The sequence below is a fragment of the Prionailurus viverrinus genome, chromosome B2 (genome assembly GCF_022837055.1).
Source record: "Prionailurus viverrinus isolate Anna chromosome B2, UM_Priviv_1.0, whole genome shotgun sequence".
Taxonomy (NCBI): domain Eukaryota; kingdom Metazoa; phylum Chordata; class Mammalia; order Carnivora; family Felidae; genus Prionailurus; species Prionailurus viverrinus.
This window is the reverse complement of record NC_062565.1, coordinates 23,149,950-23,170,835: the sequence shown is the minus strand read 5'-3', so window position 1 is coordinate 23,170,835 and position 20,886 is coordinate 23,149,950. Positions and strand designations below refer to the sequence as shown.

General features: G+C 41.3%; 1 protein-coding gene and 1 pseudogene across 5 annotated transcripts in view; one reads left to right on the top strand and one right to left on the bottom strand.

Annotated features, from left to right (window-relative positions):
* The window catches only part of LYRM4 (LYR motif containing 4), a 172,845-nt gene that overhangs the window by 99,635 nt on the left and 52,324 nt on the right, over positions 1 to 20,886 (bottom strand). The gene's annotated exons all lie outside the window — the stretch shown is intronic.
* On the top strand, positions 11,911 to 19,775 carry LOC125165538 (E3 SUMO-protein ligase PIAS2-like; annotated as a pseudogene).

Here is a 20,886-nt window from a genome sequence, read left to right as displayed (position 1 = left end):
AGTTAATGGTATAAGACAAGAAAAAGAAATAAAATATAAACAGATCAAGAAGAAGTTGTGAAGTAAGCACTAGATGTGGTTTTCACTCATACCCTTGATCTTTACCAAAAACCAATGAACACAAAAAAAACCTAAGATATGAGATATCTGTAATTTAGTAGGATCACTGATTCTATGTAATAATGGAATAACTAACATTCATAAAGTAATCTTATATTCACAAAGTGTTTTCACATTTATCATCTCATTTGATGATAAACTTTGTATGGTAGATAGGGCTGGTAAGTTCATGATTAGTGGTGCCAGAGTTCAAATTCAAATCCCTTAACTCCAAATCTTGTGCTTTTTACACTATTCTATGTGAATTTCTAGAGTATGTTCTTCTCTCGCAACAAATAATTAGGTATTAAAATACGAACATGGGGCACCTAAGTGGTTTAGTTGGTTAAGTGTCAGACTCCTAATCTTGGCTCAGGTCATGATTTCATGGTTCGTGGGATTGAGCCCCACATAGGGCTCTGTGCTGACAACAGGAAGTCTGTTCGGGATTTTTTTTTCTCTCTCTCTCTCTGCCCCTCCCCTGTGTGCACATGTTTTCTCTCAAGATAAGTAAAAAAAAAAGTGAAAAAAAGTATGAGTGCAATTCTTTACTAATGTGAAGTTCTGACTTTTATCTTTTCTACCTTCCAAGCCTATACCTCATAAGTAAACCTACAGAATCCAGAAAATCATAGAATGCTCTAGAACTGTGCTGTCCAATATGGTAGCCACTTGCTACAAGCAGCAATTTAAATTGAAATTTAAATGAATTAAAAGTGAAACTTCAGTTACTTAGTCACAATAGCCACATTTCAAGTGCTGAATCAATAGCCACGTGTGGGTAGTGGCTACTGTGTTAGGCAGAACAGACATACAACATTTTTATCAGCAGAGAAAGTTCACAAGAAGACTCAGGCTAAATCATCCAGTCATCCATTTCAGAGTAGAAAGTACCAAGATCTAGAAGTTATATAACCTATTCAAGATCACACAGCTCAGTAGTGGAAAATATAGGTCTCTGAACTCCAATTCACTGTTTTTCATGCTATACAATTTTACTAGATGAAAGCCAACAGATCTACATAAATCTTTATCAACCCATAGTTGGCAGAAAACTAGTTTCTACGTATTTAGAACATACTTCCCAACTTTCCTTTTCAAGCTTCTAAACTCTCTCTGTTCCCTTTCCCCTAAGAACCTTATCCATGAATGGAAGGAACACAGACAGAAATTCACTGTTCATTAATTCAATACATATTTAACTATTTACTTTGTGCTGAAATTAGCCAGAGTTGTTTTCTGTTGACTACAACTACGGATCCCGATTGCTGATACACGGGGATGAGGAAGGAGAAAACACAGAGACTATCTCCCAAACTGACATTTGCCTTTACATAACAGTCAACTTCAAGCTACCAATTTGGGGATTAGGAAATGTTACCTCCTCGTGTACACTGAAAGCTCCTTGAAGACCTTTTCACTGCACATTCCTAATAAATCTTGTGGAAGGATACATATTTGATAGGGTTTTGCCTTTTGGGTAAGAGCAGAAGATGGCAGCAGTAAAAAATAGCCACAGTCCTTGTTCTAGCAACACGGGAGACTGGACAGTATTCATCTTGACCCATGCCAACAGGTACTCCCCTGGTATACTGCTAATAATGAGCATCAGCTTTATAGTCCTTAATTTTAAAATTTCTCTTCTCTGGAAAAATGATGAGGTGCCAAGAGTTCTGGGAATAACCTCTAAAATGCTCTGTTTCCTCATCTGCAAAGTGGGTGTAAGACCTATCTCATGGATAGGTCCTATCCTAATCCTCAAAGGAGGATTAAAAGCAATGAAACCATTAACTCCTATAAAAGCATCAAGTATTATCATGATTGTTTTTTTTTAAACTCTTCAGTAGAGGTAAAAGTATGTCTTAATTTTCCATTCATGTAGAAAGCTACTATCTTTATAGTTGAAAATTATCCGTAAATGACCACATCAGAAATAAGGAAAATATATGTTTACCCATGCAACTTTAATGTGTGTTTACATTGTATTTATATTTACTTGGAAGTTATCTACATGTGCTCCTGTGCTATGAAATTATGCACATTATAAAATATATACAAGAATATACATTTAAAAAATGATAAAAATTATGAGAAGTCCTATATTTTCTTCCTGTACCTCACAGGATTGTCCTGCATAATCCCCCCACCTCACCTTGACGATCCAGAGGATGACAGTTTTAAAGTAAAGCAATGTTTGAATTGATGTTTTAATCACTGGTTGCATTAAATTAACCTTACTTTGCAGAGAGATGTTAATAAAATACAACAGTGGCAAGCGCCTCTCAAAATGACCTCAGGCAGCCTGTGCCTGGATATCTTCAGGGGTAACAGTGAAAGGGCTGGTGTCACAATGCCAGAAATGGTTCATTCCAGTGCTGAATGGCTGCTTTACTGATTCACATAGTAATTCCCTTTCTCCCTAATACAGATTGTAAGCAGTAGGAGGACAGGGGCAGGGACTAAATCTGTCTTATCTATTGCTGTGTCCCAGTGTCTAGAACAGTGTCTAGTACATAAAGATTTGCAGAATTAATGTATAAATGGTGAGGGTTTTTTTAGAGAACTCTTCCTCCCATCTAGTTCTGGCTTTATAATGTAAAAACACTAACAGTGGCACATACCACACTTACTATGAGCCAAGCACCATCAAAAGCACTTTCCACATATTAACTTACCGAGTCCTCATGACAACCTTAAAAAGTAAGTACTGTCAAAAGTCCTATCTTAGCTGAGGAAAGTGGGACACAAGTGGTCAACTGACTTGTCCAAGGACAGGGGTTGGGTGAGTGGCTGAGCTGGGATTTGCTGGGGCCCATGTGACTCCTGGGTCCACATCTGTAACTGCCCCACAACATCGCCTCTCACCAGGTCAGAGGGCTGGCCCCACTTCTGCTGTCTGCGTGCACGGAAGACAGTGTCTCATCTCCTTGGGAAGGATCTTGAGGCACAGCAGGACAGAGCACCTGAGCTTTTCACTCATTTTTTTCTGAGCCAAACATTCTAGTGTCTTCAATTGCCTAAGAGATGATGTGGATTCAGTTCTTTGACAACCTGTGGGTCTCCCTCTCCTTTGGGTTTGGTCAAGTTTGTCCCTGAAAGGTAAAAAGTCCACCTGTGGACCCTGAGAGCCCTGGGTTTGAGTCCTGGCCTTGCAAAGTCACTATTTGACTCTCAGCAAATAACCTTAGCTCACGAAGCCTCAGTTTCTGCTACTGAAAAATGAGTTGATAAAGAGTTTCTTCTTTGCATGAGTGCTAACTGTCCTTATGTTCAAATTCCTCTCCCAGGAAGAGGATTGGCACAGCACATCACTTGCAGGGGAGACGCATTAACATTCATTTGGACAATAATGCTGAACTTTATGGGAATGTATTGTACTGGCTTGGGAAACAGCTTTCTTCTCTTTTCACTGGAATGATTTGGCCCTTTAACTTAATTTTATATGGTGACACTGACTCAATTCTGTCTCCTGCTACACAGTTCTTCCTTTCTCATAGGAAAAAAATCCTCATAAAGACAATTTATAATACATCAAAATATTGACAGAAACTTTAAATCTTAATGTCTGAAGATATCTGTGGGCATGATTTATTGCAGAAGTTCCACTGTTATAACTTGGCAATTAGGAAATATTGATAAATGCAAACACATTATTGATGCCAATTAAAAAAAGCACAAGATTGATGAGCTTCCCAAAGTGCTCTGACACAGCAGTTAGAGAGTAATGCCCATCAATACATATCCAACCACTATAAATGCCAAGGGAAATTAGGCTGCAAGGAAATAAGGGGTGCTTTCACATTAAAGGTGGGATTTTTCAAACAGATGAGCATCTAGTCAACAGGAATACCTAACAGAACCTCAAGTAAAGTCCTACAGAAAAAAACCACAATGTTTATTTGTGATTCATGATAAGCTAGGTAAGGAAAGTATTCAAAGAATGTGACACGTTGATTTAACAAGTGCCTGAGTTGGTTAGACCAGATTATATAAATGGTTAGCATACACCAAGCCAGAAGCTAAAGAAAAAGGTAGCTTTTAGGGTAGTATCTCAGAACATACTCTAATATTCCAGGTACCCTATTTTAGAGGACCTGAAGAGAGTCTCAGATTTATTTTAAATGAATGACATGAGCACTCATGGGCTCCATTCTCTGTGTACAGAGAAGAGGAAGGATTTGAGCCTGGGTTACCAAGATAATGGAAGTACTGGGAATTTGCAAAGGAAAATTAGTTTAAGGGGAAGGTAAGATAAGTCATTAAGTTTTGGTCATGACAGTTTCAACTCCTGATAAAACACTCAAGTGCAAATATCTACTATACTGAAGCCACCAATTTGCATGAAAGAGAAGTTTCAAGGAATAAACTATTAGATACATAAAGAATAAGGATATAAAAAAGATTGACTGACTTAGCAGTACGGAGGTCTATGCTTTTGAGACAGCAACTGAATTTCTGTGAGGAAGATGGTAGAGTTAAAAAAACATCAACCAACACCTACTGTGTGGAAGAACTCTCAGGGACTATGAAAGACAAAGCACATTACCCTGGTCCATCTGGGAAATTCATTCTCTTCAAACCAAACTCAGGGAGGGCCACATGGGATGGTGAAAGACAGGATTCTCATCCAGAGCTTTAGATCATCTGAATCAACCCCTGGCTACCCAATGCACACTGCCAACCCATACCCAACTCTTATACAAACTGTGAAACCAATGGGGGCTTAAACTGGTTCTCACAGAGAAGCAGGGTTTAGATATACAGAAAGACTGGCCCAAGGTTCGTGTGGACAAAATAAATATATAAAAATTAAACACGATCTTAACCTTCCCTTGAATGTTCCACGAGCAACTGTGTTAATATTAGTTTTTCAACCTCAATCTGAGTGTTTTATGTACAAAAGGTATACACTTCTTACCCACTGGGATGGCTATAAGCAAAGGACAGATAATCACAAGTGTTTGCAAGAATGTGGCAAAATTAACTCTTATACACTGCTGATGGTAATGTGCAATGGAGCACTTACTTTGGAAAACAGGCTGGAATTCCTCAGAAAATTAAACACAGAGTTACCACATGACCCAGCAATTCCACTTCTAGGTATATACCCAAGAGAAATGAAAATGTATGTCTACACCAAACTTTGCACACAAGTGCTCATACAGCATCACTGACAATAGCAAAAAAGTGGAAATGGCCCAAATGTTCATCAATTGATGAATGGATAGATAAAATGTGGTACAATCATACAATGCTATTAAAAAGAATACATACTATGAATGGATGAAATGTGAAAACATGATGTTAAATGAAAGAAGCCAGTCACAAAAACAAATTCCATTTATGTAAATGTCTAGAATAGGTAACTCCATAGAGATATAAAGCAGATTAGTGGTTTCCAAGTGCTGGGGGAGAGTGGGTTGGGGAGAAATGGGGTCACTGATGATGTGTATGGCATTTCTTTAAGGGGTGATGATAACGTTCTGAAAATGATTGTGGTGACCGTCACACAACTCAATATACCAAAAACCACTGGATCGTATAGTTTAAATGGTTGAATTTTATGGTATGTGAATTATGTGTCAATAAAGGCATAGCTGAATATTCTAGCGAGCTAAGGAACATGCGATCTAATGAAATCAACATAGTACTGGGCTTCAGTAGAGAAGGACAGATTGAACTGCCAGATTTCATCAGAGAGTTCCATCAATGGGCTGAATCTTGATTGGTTCTGGAGTTGAGAAAAATCAGGACAGGAAATTTCCAGACAACTTCCTAAGAAAAATTCAGTGCACTGGAGGGTCAACCCACCCCAATATAAGCCCTGATATCCAGTTCCTTTGAGTGCTAGAACATTTGGCCCAGTGCATTAGCATTTGTCACCGGGCTGGTTCCCAAAAGCTACTGCCCTGTTATGCTTCCACTGGTCTCCTTGCTGTCCCCATGGTGATCTATCTGAGAGTAGATGCTGAGGACAAGTAGCACAGCTGAGGGCTTGCAGACAGCTTCAAAACAGACCAAAGCAGGAAGCACACTCCTATCAATGATCTTGAAAGGCTGAACAAATTTTACAAGTATCTTTCTTGGCACATAGCTCTATTAATCTTCTTTTCTTCCCATATATTCCTCCTTGAAAGGAGAGAAGATGCATGATTTCCTGAATAATTTCACCTGCACTTGGAACCTGACTTGGGAATGCACCTGCTGTGAAGGTCCAAGACTCTGCAGATATTCTTATTGCCAAGGTTTATGGGACAAGCAGAAATGCAGGATGGATGAGCTACAATTTACAAGAGTAGTAAACCCACTGTTGCACTAAAAATACCCCCCCAAAGAACAATAAATAACTTCTCCCTGAGATGAGGGCTGTGTTCCTGAGAAGATGTCTCTGCCATTCTTTTGACATCAAGCCTTGGTATTCTACTTGGTTGTTAAGAATATTGTCTTGTGTGGTGCCTGGTGGCTCAGTCGGTTAAGTGTCAGACTTTGGCTTAGCTCACGATCTCAGTTTGTGAATCTGAGCCCTGCATTGGACTGTCTGCTTTCAGCATGGAGCCTACTTCAGACCCTCTGTCTCCCCACTACTCTCTCTCTGCCCCTCCCCTTTTTCTCTTTCTCTCTCAAAAATAAGCATTCAAAGAAAAAAAAAAAAGAATATTGTCTGGCAATAGCAGCCCAAAGAGCTTCATCAGGATATGCACTCTTTCTTAATGGGAACACATGAGATTTTCAGTTGTAATAAGAGAGAGTTTCATTGTTTAATATATATGAGAGCTTGAAGTCTGAATCTCCATGAAAGTACAAGAGAATAAAAATTATCCCTGGGCCAAAGGTTAATTTAGAGATATCCAGAGATCAGTAATACAAATATCAAAGACTCTGACTTCTGGAGAACATGCACTCTGTGCAGGGTGACAGGTTGGAGGCAGCCGTTCAGGGTTATATAAACTGGTTCTCAACCTTTGTTGCATACTGAAATCACCTGGGGAGTTTTAACACTGCTGATGCCTGAGTCCCACCCCCAGAGTCTCTAATTCCGCTGGCTTGGAGGGGCCTGGTCATAGAGATTTGTAAAGGCACTCAGGTGGTTCCACAGTACAATCAAGGCTGCCCCATTAGCAGAAGGTGCAAAGTCCTGCCTTTGAAGATCCTACTAGAGGCCAGGCAGGCTTTGGTTGCCCTAGTAATACAGTTTAAAATATAAAGCGGAGTTGAACTAAATTCCATGTATACTACAACATATAAGCACAAAACGTGTTAAAATTAAGATTAAAACTTTTCTTTTTCTTGGAGAAATGTATCATGGTTGTTTTGAGGTTATAGTTTTTCTCTCCAAACATTAAAAAGTGCTTAGATAGTAAAAAGCTTCACTTGTGTATGGTTTAAAGTATTTGAGGTGTGCGAGTAACATGTATATTTGATATAGAATGTGCTAGTCTTCATTTACTTTCCTTTTACTACCAGCAAACCTTGGTACTGTAAGCCTAAAAGGTTCCTCCTATGTGCACAAGTGCATGCACAGGCACATACCCTCCTCCCCTCCTTGACTGGCCAAAAAGTTTGATCCTTGGCCTTGATACCAAAGCCTCAAACGGCCATCAACCAGAGGCCGGGGTTGTGGAGCAGGAAGTTTGATTTGCTCATGCCACAAACTATCCCTTTTCTTTGAGTAAGTCATTTCACTGGCCAGACTTAATTCCCTTTTCAGCCTTCCGCTCAGCTCTGGGTCAGGCCTCTGGCTTACCCCTGAGATCATGTTTGCTACCTCCAGAGGGAACAATCTGTCTTTCAGATCCCGCCATCAGTAAATCTTGAAGAGCTCTGAGGGCTTGGGATCGCTGCACCTTATTCTCTCTCGAGAATCAGGACCTGAGGACAAGGGATTCAGGAGTCACAGTCCTGTGGGCACCTTTCCTGGAGACCCACTCCCTGATGTTGAGCACCCACTGGCTTTTAGTTGAAAGGGGTTTCCAAGGCTACAGAGTATATCGAAATCAAATTTTTATAGAATTCATTTATTAAAATACAATGGAAGATCCTACTCTCAGGCACATGGGATGGCGATAAGAGACCTCAGCTCAAACCCTGCCTTCAACCACTACCGGCTAATGAACCTCCCTCTCCGTAACTCCTCTCCCTGTGCCTTGGTTTCCTCACCTGTAAAATAAGGACAGGCTGCAGAGTAGTTGTAAACGAAACGATCCGTGCCTGCAGCATGTAGCATGCAGTAGGAGATAATGAAATGTTAACCCCTGCAGTCTCCACAGTCAGCGAGTAACTATAACCAGAATTAGTTTTTATAAATGTTCCATCAACCTCTAATTACACTTTCTTGGTACTCTGAATTTTCATAATGGATTTGTCTAAACAAAGAATCCTGGCAAGAACATGACTGCTTTTGACCTTCCTACATTTTCGGGCATATCTGAATTCACATAAGAAGAGTTCTCCCAAAGGCTAAAGGTGCATAAGTCATAATGTATTTGTCTATAATATCTGTGTTCCAGAAAGCTCTGGAGAACTGACCAGAGAGGCAAGGGGAGCCCAGCTCACGATGTAGTACTTGGTTCTTATATTTGATTCCCCACCTAGCAGACAGGCTGATTTCCTCACATATAAAACAGAAGGGATTACGAACCTTATGTCAGCCCAAGAGGCTACCAAAGGAAGATGTAGGAGTGTGCAGACCAACTCAGCACAGTCTTTTTCACTCAGATGTTTGGACAAGAATGAATTGCTGTGAAAGGCCTCTCCAAAGAAGCTTTGGTTCCCACCCCCACTCTCTTTATTTCTCCCCAATTCTCCCAAGAAAATATGAATAGACTGTCATAAGGCTGTATGTATGTCAGGACCACTATCTGCCTCAAAGAGAGCGCTATTATAATCGGTAATGGTTCTAATTATTGCTCCATGTTATGGATTAAAATTTTGTTACCTCAGGTAAGGCTTTTTGCTTTGCTGATAAAGGTTATTCCATAAATAGAGTGAATGACACTGAGCCACTAATAAGATATTCAAGCATATATAATTCAGTCCTTTAGAATTAAAGCATATAACTCATTCAGCGATATTTTCTAAGCACTATCAGTGTGTAAGGCACTGTGGTTAAGTGTGGGGATAGATAGTCTCTGCTCTTAAGGAGACAAGGATAAAAACCCCTATTAAACCAATAAGACTCTCACGACTTGTCTACCTCTACGAAGGCATGTGTTCGAACATGTACGCATGAAGTCTGTCAATCAACTGTCATCAGAAGACAAGTTCCTCAAATACTGATCTCTGCCCCTACTTTGGTAACTCATTCCAGCAGACACTTAATACTGCTTATGGATAAATACAGATGGTCTGAGATGAATATTGCAGCAACGTAAGGAAAACTTCACCCACCTGTTAAGACATACCTTGTCAATCAGGCACTGTTTTATGTGTATGAGTGTGGATGAGAAGACCATTGTGAAGCCAAATCTTTCTATCTGTATTGTCTGCTCTGCTTGCCAGGCCCATTAAGGGCTCCTGGTTCTGTCTTCCCATATTCTGAATTTGAGGATACCTTTATTTATTCAAATGAAGGCACCCCCATTTTTCACTTCTAAAAACCAACTGGCCCTTCCCTGCCACTTTTATTTTCCTATAGCCTTTCTTTCATTTCATTGCCCAGCAGTCTGCAATGTGATGGAAACATTTAAAATAAGAAAGTAAGATTATGTGGACTGAATTTCCCTTTTGCCCTCCCAGTTCCATTTGGTGGATATGCTTTTATCAGCATGTGATAAATATTTCATATAGAAACTGTCACTTGGAATTTAATCTTCGCAGTTTCACTGAAACCACTGAAAAGCATTTGGGAAAATCAGACCTACATTACAACAAGTACCATATGCCAAGAGCCTGCAGATTAGCAAAGCCTCAGGAGTCAGCATGGAGGAGACCAGAGAACAGAACTGCCTGGAAAAGGGGCCAGTGCCTGCTCCCTCGCTGCACATGTAGAGATCTGAAACCAAACTGTACCACATCTCCATCATTTCAGCACTTGAGATTTTAAAAGATGTATGGAAAAAAAAAAAAAAAACAAGCCAGAGCGTGGATGCAGCTACATTCATTGAACATTGACCATGGGCCGGGCACCACGCTGCATGCTTCACACACACATTTCTTTGTCTTCTCGCATCCCAACAAGGAGGTAACCAGAGAAATGAGTGCCACAGGAAGTCATTTCCCTAAGTTCATAAAGCTAGGGAGCGACAACCAGGATCTGAAACCACTCCTGACTCCCTGGTCCCGTGCCCTCATGTCTCTTTGTGGAGTAAGGAAATGTGAACACACAGTTTAACAGCCTTGTTTCGTACAGTTGGAATTCACCTTATCGGACCAGCTTTTGTTTTCAGCTTAGTCTTGCAGAGCTAATAAATGCGCTAATTTCCAGAAGGAGTTCCTGGCTTCCTTTCTGGTAAAGGAGGTGGCCATGTCCTCAGCCAGAGCAGGATCTTTGAGGGCCCGAGTGCTGGTTACTGAAAGGGAACTCGAGCGGCCTTGCTGATTTTCAGAGGGTGTTGGCACATGTCATCTCCCTTTGTATTCAGAAACGTGCTAACAATTATCAGAAGACTTCCAGTCAGAGGGGCCAAGGCTGCTTGGGCCAGGAGTAAGAGGCACAGCCTGGGCTAGCACTGGTCCTCCTGAGTTTCAGGCTAAAATCATCCTCTGTGTCTTCCTATCAAGCTATCTTGACACTATGAAGCATTAATGGAGTGCTTACTGTATCTATAAGGCCCTGGGAGTGAACACAGGTTCATCACAGTGAACAAGAAAACAACCTAGTCTCTTGGGGCGCCTAGGTGGCTCAGTCGGTTGAGCGACCAATTTCGGCTCAGGTAATGATCTGTCGGTTCATGAGTTCAAGCCCCGTGTCAGGCCCTGTGCTGATAGCTCGGAGCCTGGAGCGTGCTTCGGATTCTGTGCCCCCCCTCTCTCCACCCACCCCTACTTGTGCTCTGTCTCTGTCTTTCAAAAATGAATAAACATAAAAAAAAAAATAAAAAAAGAAAACAACCCCGTCTCCCTGGAAGGTCAGAGGCTAAGGGCAGACAAGACTCACTAACATGCCATTGCAATGCCATGTCAATGCTGTGGAGTCACACTTCAGTGCTCTGGTGGCTCAGAGGACAAGATTTGGGCAGGCAAGAAAGGAGGAGGAAGGGTATTCAAGGCCTTCCCGTGGGGAGCTGGTGAACGCAGAAAGGTGTTCACTGGGTGTGTGCTGTGTGCCTGTGCAGTGCTGGTCCAACAGCGCCCCACCCCCGCAAGGATCCTGCAATTTGGCTTCAGAGAGACTGAGCTGCACAGGCAGGATATAAAGTAGGACTGTCCACGGGACAGGCTCTAGAGGCACAGAAACAGGCAGGAGCAAGCAGTTTTCCTAACAGATCCAGAAACTGCCCAGAATAGAGGAGAGTGGTCAGTGTCTTGTAGGGAAACATGGACTCAGTTTTAAAACACATTTCCAGTAAGAAGAATACTTCAGTGTTATAAAAACACGGATAGCTATGCAGACAACTGCACACCTTAAACAGCAGCTGAGAGCGGAAAAACAAAGCAAAACACTGAGCTTGGCAATGCTCAGAACCTAGTTCAAAGCAAGGGGAACATTCCCTTTTGCCTTTTCTCCGGGTGTCCCCTTTCCCATCCCACTCTGGCTTGGAGGACCGTTGGGTCCCAGTGAAGAAAACCTCATTAGTACGTGAGGTACGTACAGCCTGTGAATGTACAGAACAGCGGGCTCTGTGCACAGTTCACAGGCCTCCTGACGTCACCATGACCCAGGTAACGTTCCTGCCATCACTGGGTATTAAAAGCTTTCACAAAGTACAGCCAAAGGGTTTTCTCGAATCGGCTCCACTGCTGAGGCTGACAACGAAGCACGAACATTACATAACCCAGCATTACGTAACCTAGCTACGCCCCCACACTCAACAAAACATGCTGTCTGTGAGCTCAGGGCAGTTCGGGTTTCTTTTTAAAGTCAATTCAGTAAACAGAGGAGGTCAGTGACATAACTCACCTTGGTCAAAATCCAACATTCCCAGGGATGTTTCTGGGATATACCAATCATTACCAACTAGTTTCAGGATCAGAGAATGTCCGGTGTGAGAGAGGCCTCAGAGGGTCATGGAGCACCTCCCTCCTCACTCACAGGGGGAGCTGCCTGCACACTGACGGTGGGTGGGAGCAGACCCCAGGTCTGCTGGCTCCTGGGCCACCCAGCATTTAGTGACTGAGTTTTCACTGAGCTCCAGAGGCATGTCCAATTGCTCTGTGTAGGCAATTCTGGAATGTACTCACTTATTAGTGAGATGCAATAATCTGCTGAAAGAAACCCCAAGTCCAATCTCAACAAGGCAGTTAAACTTAGGATTCATAAACAAATTCTTACGCTGCTAGAGTTCTAGGAAACCAATGTACCCATTCCTTACTTTTTTACAGATGAGGCCTAAAGGGTCATGGACTTCCTGGTGATGCTACTGCTAATTTCTGAGACTGAGGAGAATCTTTGTGGCCTCTGGTTGGTGCTATTTTCACTGCATTAAGAAGTCGAGATGGGGGGCGCCTGGGTGGCGCAGTCGGTTAAGCGTCCGACTTCAGCCAGGTCATGATCTCGCGGTCCGTGAGTTCGAGCCCCGCGTCGGGCTCTGGGCTGATGGCTCAGAGCCTGGAGCCTGTTTCCGATTCTGTGTCTCCCTCTCTCTGCCCCTCCCCCGTTCATGCTGTGTCTCTCTCTGTCCCAAAAATAAATAAACGTTGAAAAAAAAAAAGAAGTCGAGATGGGTGGGGAGAAGTATCTCTTAGGCTGTATGAAGGGGAAATGTTCGAGGAAAAGAAAAAGACTTAAAATACTGATTTAATTGTGCACTATCATTACTGAATAAAACTAATATTATTACAGTGCCACATCTTAGAGAATAGAGTCTTTTGATTATTTACCACGGACCAATTCATGATACGACAGCCTTCATTACCAGACTGGGGAAGAGAGAAAATTTCTGATGTGTTTGGCTTTGGTATTTAAAAAATTTTTTTTTTCAACGTTTTTTTAATTTATTTTTGGGACAGATAGAGACAGAGGATGAACGGGGGAGGGGCAGAGAGAGAGGGAGACACAGAATCGGAAACAGGCTCCAGGCTCTGAGCCATCAGCCCAGAGCCTGACGCGGGGCTCGAACTCACGGACCGCGAGATCGTGACCTGGCTGAAGTCGGACGCTTAACCGACTGCGCCACCCAGGCGCCCTGGCTTTGGTATTTTAAAAGCAAAGCAAGTACAAAACTAACATTAACTTCAGAATGGTATTCCTTTGCCTTTAGTAGAAAAATTGAATGATGGTAATATTTTAAGAGAAATTAAATAACATGACCAAGGCCAGAGGGCTAGTAAGTGTTAGGATTTCAGTTTAGGTGTATGTTACTCAAAATCTCTTCTCTTGGCTACCATTCCTATTACATCTCTGCATAAAACAACAATCGTTTTTAACACTGAGAGACGTATAATGAGGAGGTATCTTTCCAACAGCACCAAGAATCTAGCCTTCATGTATATATACCAGTGAAACACATCAAATTTATAAAAATCCAACTGCAGATATCAAGTGCTCAGAAAGGAGTGCATTTTCTTATTCATACGCTGGGCGTGGGAGCACACTGGCTTCCCGCCACCAGAGAGGATGTGGTATAGAAACACAAACATAAATGGGGTGAATCCCTTGGACCCCCCCCCCCGCCCCCTTCCTAGAAGGTGTGAAACTGTTCCTTAGTCATCTTGGGACAAGATCTTCTGCATAAGCATGGCTGAAATGAACTGATTACTTGAAACGACAACCCCAGCAGCGAGGCATCAAAAGGCTTCCAGTGAAGGGCACTCGAGTGTTACTGCTTGTCAGGAAAAGCACATTTGGAGCTGCAACCTTCAGATCTACGGGGAAATTCTGAGCAAACACTTCTTAAATAAGGTGGCTGAACTTTAACATTTTCAGACTGTGGTTTCTGTATTTTTTTTTTTTTTCTTTTGAAGGCAGAGAGAGAGAGAGAGAGAGAGAGAGGGAGATAGTTTTTTGAGAAATGATAAAGGAGATCAGCTCAGAGGGATAAACTATTCATGAGTCTACAGAAGAGAGACTGTTACCTCCTAATACAAATTCTAAATGAGCAATTAGAAAAGGAAACCTACATCTCGCCTTGTTTTCCTATCTCCCATGTCTTATTTGCTTCTGTAAAGATCAGACCACCCACAGTTTGATCTCTCTTCTAAGAACTGGCCAAAAAAGTGAGAAGACATGTGGGCCCACCATTCTCCTAATTGTGTGTTCTCAGGGAGTTATTCAAACACACTCAGTCTGAATTTCCTCATCTAACACATGAGGAAAACAGTATCTTTCTCACAAGATTGCTGTGAGAAACTGAAACATGTTCTAAGGGCTTAGTACGTAGTCTCAGTGCCTAAAGAGGACACAATGAACCACACTGACAACAAGCACACCTCATCACCACCACCACCACCACCACCACCACCACCACCACCACCACCACCACCATCCGCATCACCTTTATCAATATTCATATATAAAATCATCTTTTTACACATATGGTAAATTAGGCACATAAACAGCTACCCCAAGGTCCCATAGTAAGCTCCTCTCAGAGCTTAGATTGACAACTTCCACTTCTTGCCTAGAACATCAATGTACTTTCTGCTTCAGAGTTGATGGCATCTACTTCCACTTTAGATACTTTAGCAACAAAAATAGTTCTTTAGGGAATTCAAGAGTGAACAGCTCTCGTAGGCTCAACAGGAGAAGGATAATAAAGGTTCCCAAATGAAACCCGTGCAAAGCTTTCTATAAATAGTGTTACTGCTGCGTTCTTCAGGAGCTCTTCTGCACACGCAAATATGAAAAAGACAAATTGCTGTATATGAAAAAATGCAGAGGTGGGATAGGCTTCTTCTAGAAAGAACATGGAATCTTGTTTTATGCATGTCAGCCTTGGAAGACTCAAGCAAATTTGCTGGGCAATCTCCATCAGAGACATTTCTTCCACAGGAATGCTAACTGTGGGAATACTATCGTCCCAGACTCAAGGATGTACTGGAATTTCCAGAAAATGCAGAGAAATTGGTTTCAATCCTTGTATAAAGAAGTCTTTTTTTATAGCTGTAGAGGAACTATTTATTGAACAGGCTGAAAAAAAATGTCACATGTAGGCCAAGCTATAAAAGTAATCATCCCTTCTCATCTGACAGGGAGTTGGGGAATCTTTCATTCACATTGAAAGAATTCAGATATCCAAAAGATACAGGGTTCACTCAGGGGGCAACTGAGTCATTGTATATAAATTCATGTTGATTTCCTGAGGATTTTTATTGAAGTCCAAGATAGAGTACTTAAATCTCCTTTGCTTCTGTTTTATTAGTTTTTAAATATGTAGATAGATCTTTTGATCTAATCTTAGTTGATCTATATAGACACAGGGGAAAGTATTTCTGGGGTACCCTATCAGAGTCCATATATTTCTGTTCTATTAAATGAACAAATAGGTATGATTTGGATTGAAGAGAAAAGGTTTGTCTCCCAAGAATCAAACTGAGAAAGAACTTCTACAAGGTTCTGATGGACTTCAAAATTCCATTCCCAACTCTGCCTCCAAAAAGCTCATAAAGTCAATTCATAATTACATGGCATAGAGTGGGTGCTTGATAAATATCTAGGGAAAGAAACTATGGGCACGGAATTACAAAATATACAGTGTCATTTGATTTATCTCACAGATTGCGTTTCATGCAGCTGAGAAGCCACCCAGGGAGCAGGGAAAAGTCCAATCAAGAAGAAACTAGTATCAACATTAAGGTGGGGCTTGAGGAAAGCATTTTAATCCTTTTCTTGCCTATCAAGTTATCATATTATTGCTTTTGAATTGCTACTTAATTTTCTTTGAAAGAAAATGTTTTGTTCAGAGATATGCTCTAGTACTGGTGATGTATATTCTATCAGAAAGGAAGGCTAAGAGCAGAGGTGCTAGCGACATTAATAAAATAATTCAATTTTCTGACTTTCCTTGTGGCAGAGAGGTTAGACCAAGAGAAGTTTTTGAAATTTATGATGGTATAAATACATAGCTGGCTTACAACTTTGCTTATCTATAGCCTAAACTCTAGTGAGTTAAGATCTTAGCAAAGATTGGTCAAGGAATTCAAAGCATAGAGTAGTTTACTAAAAAAAATATATCAGTAAGTTTCTGCAAATAAAGAAGGGGACAGATATTTATGTGAAATGTTAGACCATGGAATTTTAGAACTGGAAGTAGGCTTAGAAATCGGACTATAATCTTCTGATTTTACAGATAAGAAACTGAAGGCTCACAGATATAAATCCACTTGTTCAAGCTTCAGACGACTTAAGCCTCCTATGCTTAAATACCAATGTCTGAAGCATTTAATTTTATTTTTCCCAGTTAAGAAAAAAAAAATGGATGACTAGCTATAATTCTTTTGTTGGGGGCCGGGGGGTGGGGAGATATTTTTTATTATTTATGGTGAGAAAAAGCACCATAAAATTAACAATCCTGAACTTTATTTATTTACTTATTTATTTAGTAGGCTTCATACCTAGCACAGAGCCCAATGCAGGGCTTGAGCTCATGACCCTGAGATCAAGACCTGAGCTGAGATCAAGAGTTAGACGCTCAATAGACTGAGCCACTCAGATGCCCCGAGATATCACTTCTAAGTTAAGTTTTAACTCTACTACATGGGGCACTAAAATGGATGTTGCAGTGACTGGTGGTGAAAGAAGACAGACATCGTTCATGAACTTCTCATTTCATGACATGCACACTAAAAATGTTATTGGTGGACATTTCTCTAGAATGGTCATGTAAAGACTAAACCATAAAATAGTAAACAAAAGTAAAAAAAAATTTGGTTTCAGAGACTCTCATCTATCACCACCCAAACGCCAATAAACTGGGCAAATTGCTTTTAGTGACTGACAAAGTAATCAGGTGCAAGCTAAGAAACGGTGAAAATGCTTCCTCTCACATAGAAATGCTGGCTACCAGTAAGATCAACCTCTTTCCTACTATTTCTAATGGCTGTATGGAGTCTGTTCTTAACTGCTTACCACTGAGATTTACTCTTTATGTTTTGAGGAGGGGGGCATGTGAGCGGGAGGAAGGGGCAGAGGGAGAGGGACAGAGAGAGGGAAAATCTTAAGCAGGCCCCATGCCCAGTGCAGAGCCCCATTCTGGGATCATGACCTGGTCTGAAATCAAGAGTTGGATGCTCAACCAAGCCACCGAGGCGCCCCTATAACTGCAGTTTCATACATTCATTACTTGAACCATTTTATTATAAAAAGCCCTAGTTTGGTGGGGCGTTGCTCCCCTGCTGGTCAGCTGCATCCCTGTTGCCAGCAGGGTCCAGCTTAGGACAGTGCTGGAGGTATCGTGGGTGCTGGTGGGAGGGGTGCTCTGACGGCAGCATCCACAGTTGGCAGATTTCGAGTTCAGGAGAGGTGTACCATTTCACTTTCCTACCAGCAACGTATGCAGTGATCTAGTTTCTCTGCATCCTCACCTGCCTCTGGTGTTCTCACTGTTTTTCATTTTAGCCAATCTGAATACGGTTCTAGTTTTAGGGGATCTGAACTACACTTGTTATTAGGCTTTCCTGGACAGCATAAAGTGGACACAAGCATGGTCTCCTGATACTCGTTTCATTTACAGAAGAGTGGCTGTAGTCTTGTGGCTCAGACTAAAATCCAAAAATTATAGAGATGTGGATACCCACTGTCTCTTGAAGCACTTTCTGGTTTATCTGTAATCAAGCCATTGGTTTCAATACGGATGACAGCTTATCCTGTAGAACCTGACTTGGCCATAGCTGGAATCCACTGGTTGCCTTCCACCTCTATGATACCACATCCACAATACCTCTCCTGTTGGTTCCGTGCTGCTTCAAAATACTAAGCTCATGTTTGAGATGCAGCCATCTCCCCCAATTCCTCCTGTCCATCCTGATGTGCATTTAAAAAAAACTGCCCTTTTATGATGTTCCTGATGTTCTCATCAAGCCCATGAGTTTAGCTCAAAGCAGTATTCAACGATTTCAAGAGAAGTTTTTATTTTTGTTCTGACACAAGTTAGAGAGAAATGCATATTCAGGGATTTTTTTTTTTTTTTTTTTTTTTTTTTTTGCCAGATAATAGGAGAGATTACAAAGTACAAGTTTAGCTTGGATTCTGCCTGGTAGAGAGAAGTTGCTTTCAAGAACAAAATCACCTCAATGGTCTATGTATAAAAGTGAATGGGAAGCCATTTCCTTTGCCTGGCTATGCATGACCACCTAAAAATAGGATTGAACACAAATACATCTTTAGTTGGGTTGTCTTCAGCTGTGCCAAATCAGATTTCCATTCTTGGGCATCAGAAATTGGAAAGAATTGGGGCACCTGGTTGGCTCAGTTAAGCAAGTGTCTGACTTCAGCTCAGGTCATGATCTCATGGTTTGTGAGTTCTGAGCCCCATGTCAGGCTCTGTGCTGACAGCTTGGGGCCTGGAACCTGCTTTGGATTCTGTGTCTCCCTCTCTCTCTGACCCTCCCTCAAGATAAATAAGTATTAAAAAAAAAGATATTGGAAAGAACTACTCCATGTCTGTATATCTTGTATTACAGCTCACATCGACCATGTCATTACAGAGACTAAAGATGAAAGATACTAGGAACCCTGATCATTTCAGAAAACTAATTAAAGAAAAACTTAACTGCAGCTCCTGATAGTGAAATTCCTTCAGGTATCCTTGAGGTGCCCTTTAAGGAAAATGAGGCCGACAATCCCATGCCACGCAGTGACTGGTACACATCTATAGCGTTTTGATGGTGCCCTTTATCTGCAAATGAATGAGAAGCCTGCTTGGATTTGTCCTGTGTGTGACAAAAAAGCTGCCCATGAAAGTCTAATTTTAGATGGGCTTTTTATGGGAATTCTCAATGACTGTTCTGATGTGGATGAGATCGGATTCCAAGAAGATGGTTCTTGGTGTCCAATGAGACAGAAGAAAAGAAGTGACGAAAGTATCCAGCAAGCATGTATAAAAATAAAAATTCCAAGTGTCTTCATAAGCCTTGTTCAGTGACTGTAGTCAGTGAGGTAAGCAGGAAGAAGGGGGATGTTACTGACCTAACACTAGAAAGCTTTCCCCAGGAAGAGGAAGCCCCTCTTGCCAACACAAAAGGCATCCTGATGTCAGAAGCACAAAGCAGCCCCAGCAAAGGGGTTCTCATGTCCCAGCCATCTTTTGTACGGGTGCCTAGTGTGACATTGGTTGACGCTGCTGTTATTTCGCCTTCACTAACAGACTGTTCAGTGCTATTCCACCATGTGCCAATATAAAGCATGTCATCAGATCTGCCAGGTCTGGATTTTTCTCCTCCTAATCCACTTGATCCCTAGTATTGTCCTCTTATCTTTTTGGAGAGTCTCACCTCATCTTTAACAGCAAGAGCACATCTGTCACCACCACCAGCCCCCATGAAAGCAATATTCATGTTAGTTCAACCAGCAGCTGACTGACACAGGGGTCATCACCAGCAGTGGAAGGAACATTCCTGACACTATCTCCTCACTGGACTAAAGGAAGACTCAGCCGATTCCAGGAGCCATTTATTGAAACTGCTCTTTCTTGGGTGGAAGGTTCTGTGGGAATGTGGGAAGCTTTTTTTTTTTTTTTTTGAAAACAATTACCTTTGATATTTACTGAAACGTCAAATGGATTCTTTTGCTTTTGGAGAGATGAACACAGATGAATGAAGGATTTTTTCTTATTCATGCTGTACTCTAAGCATCAAATACATTCAGCCATCTCATCTTCTTGAGAAATGGATTTCAATTTCATAAGTTACTGGATGGATTCTATGAATCAGTTTAAAACTTTTTTGTTGTGAAAACAGCAATGAAGTTATATAAATATTCAGGTAAAGACTTTTTTCTAATGAAAAAAAGACATAATCAATGTTTCTAAACTGAAAGCAACTTTGTTTAACTGGATGTGAAGGAAAAATATATGTAAAAAAGTTGTTTGTCAAAAACCAAACCAAAGCAAACCAAGCCCCTCCCACAAAGCCGTCACTGGCTTAAGAATGACTAATGTGGTATAAAATTGTTATCACTGGGGCGTTGGGGTGGCTCAGTTGGATGAACATAGAATTCAATTTTAGCTCAGGTCATGATCTTGGGGTCATGGGATTGAGCCCTGAACTGGGAGAGGGAGAGCTCCACACTCAGCATAGATTCTTTCTATCTCTTTCTCTCCCTCTGCCCCTCTCTCCTGCTTAAGCAATCTCTAAAATGAAAAAAAAAAAAAAAAATCCTTCCTTCAGGAAAGTATTAGAAAAAAAAATTGTTGTCACTGAAAAGCTGCTGGCAAAGCTGGTATGACTCCAGAACCTTGTTGTCACCCAGCACGTAAAATTACTACCACAGCAACAAATACTTCATTGAAATGCTGAAGTTACACTTGAACCTCCTTTTGTGGGATGCATTCCTTATCAGTGCATGTACAACCATCCCTGGTAGGGGAACCAAACATTTGGATGTAAATTTAGTGCTAAATCTGCTAGCCTAGTTAAGGTGGTGGTTGGTAACCTCTCAATAGGAAATAGTTGTTCCTTTCCTAGAGATTGTGGTTTTACTTGGTTAACTGTGTAAGAAAAGAGTCAATCACAAACGCATGCTCACAAACACAC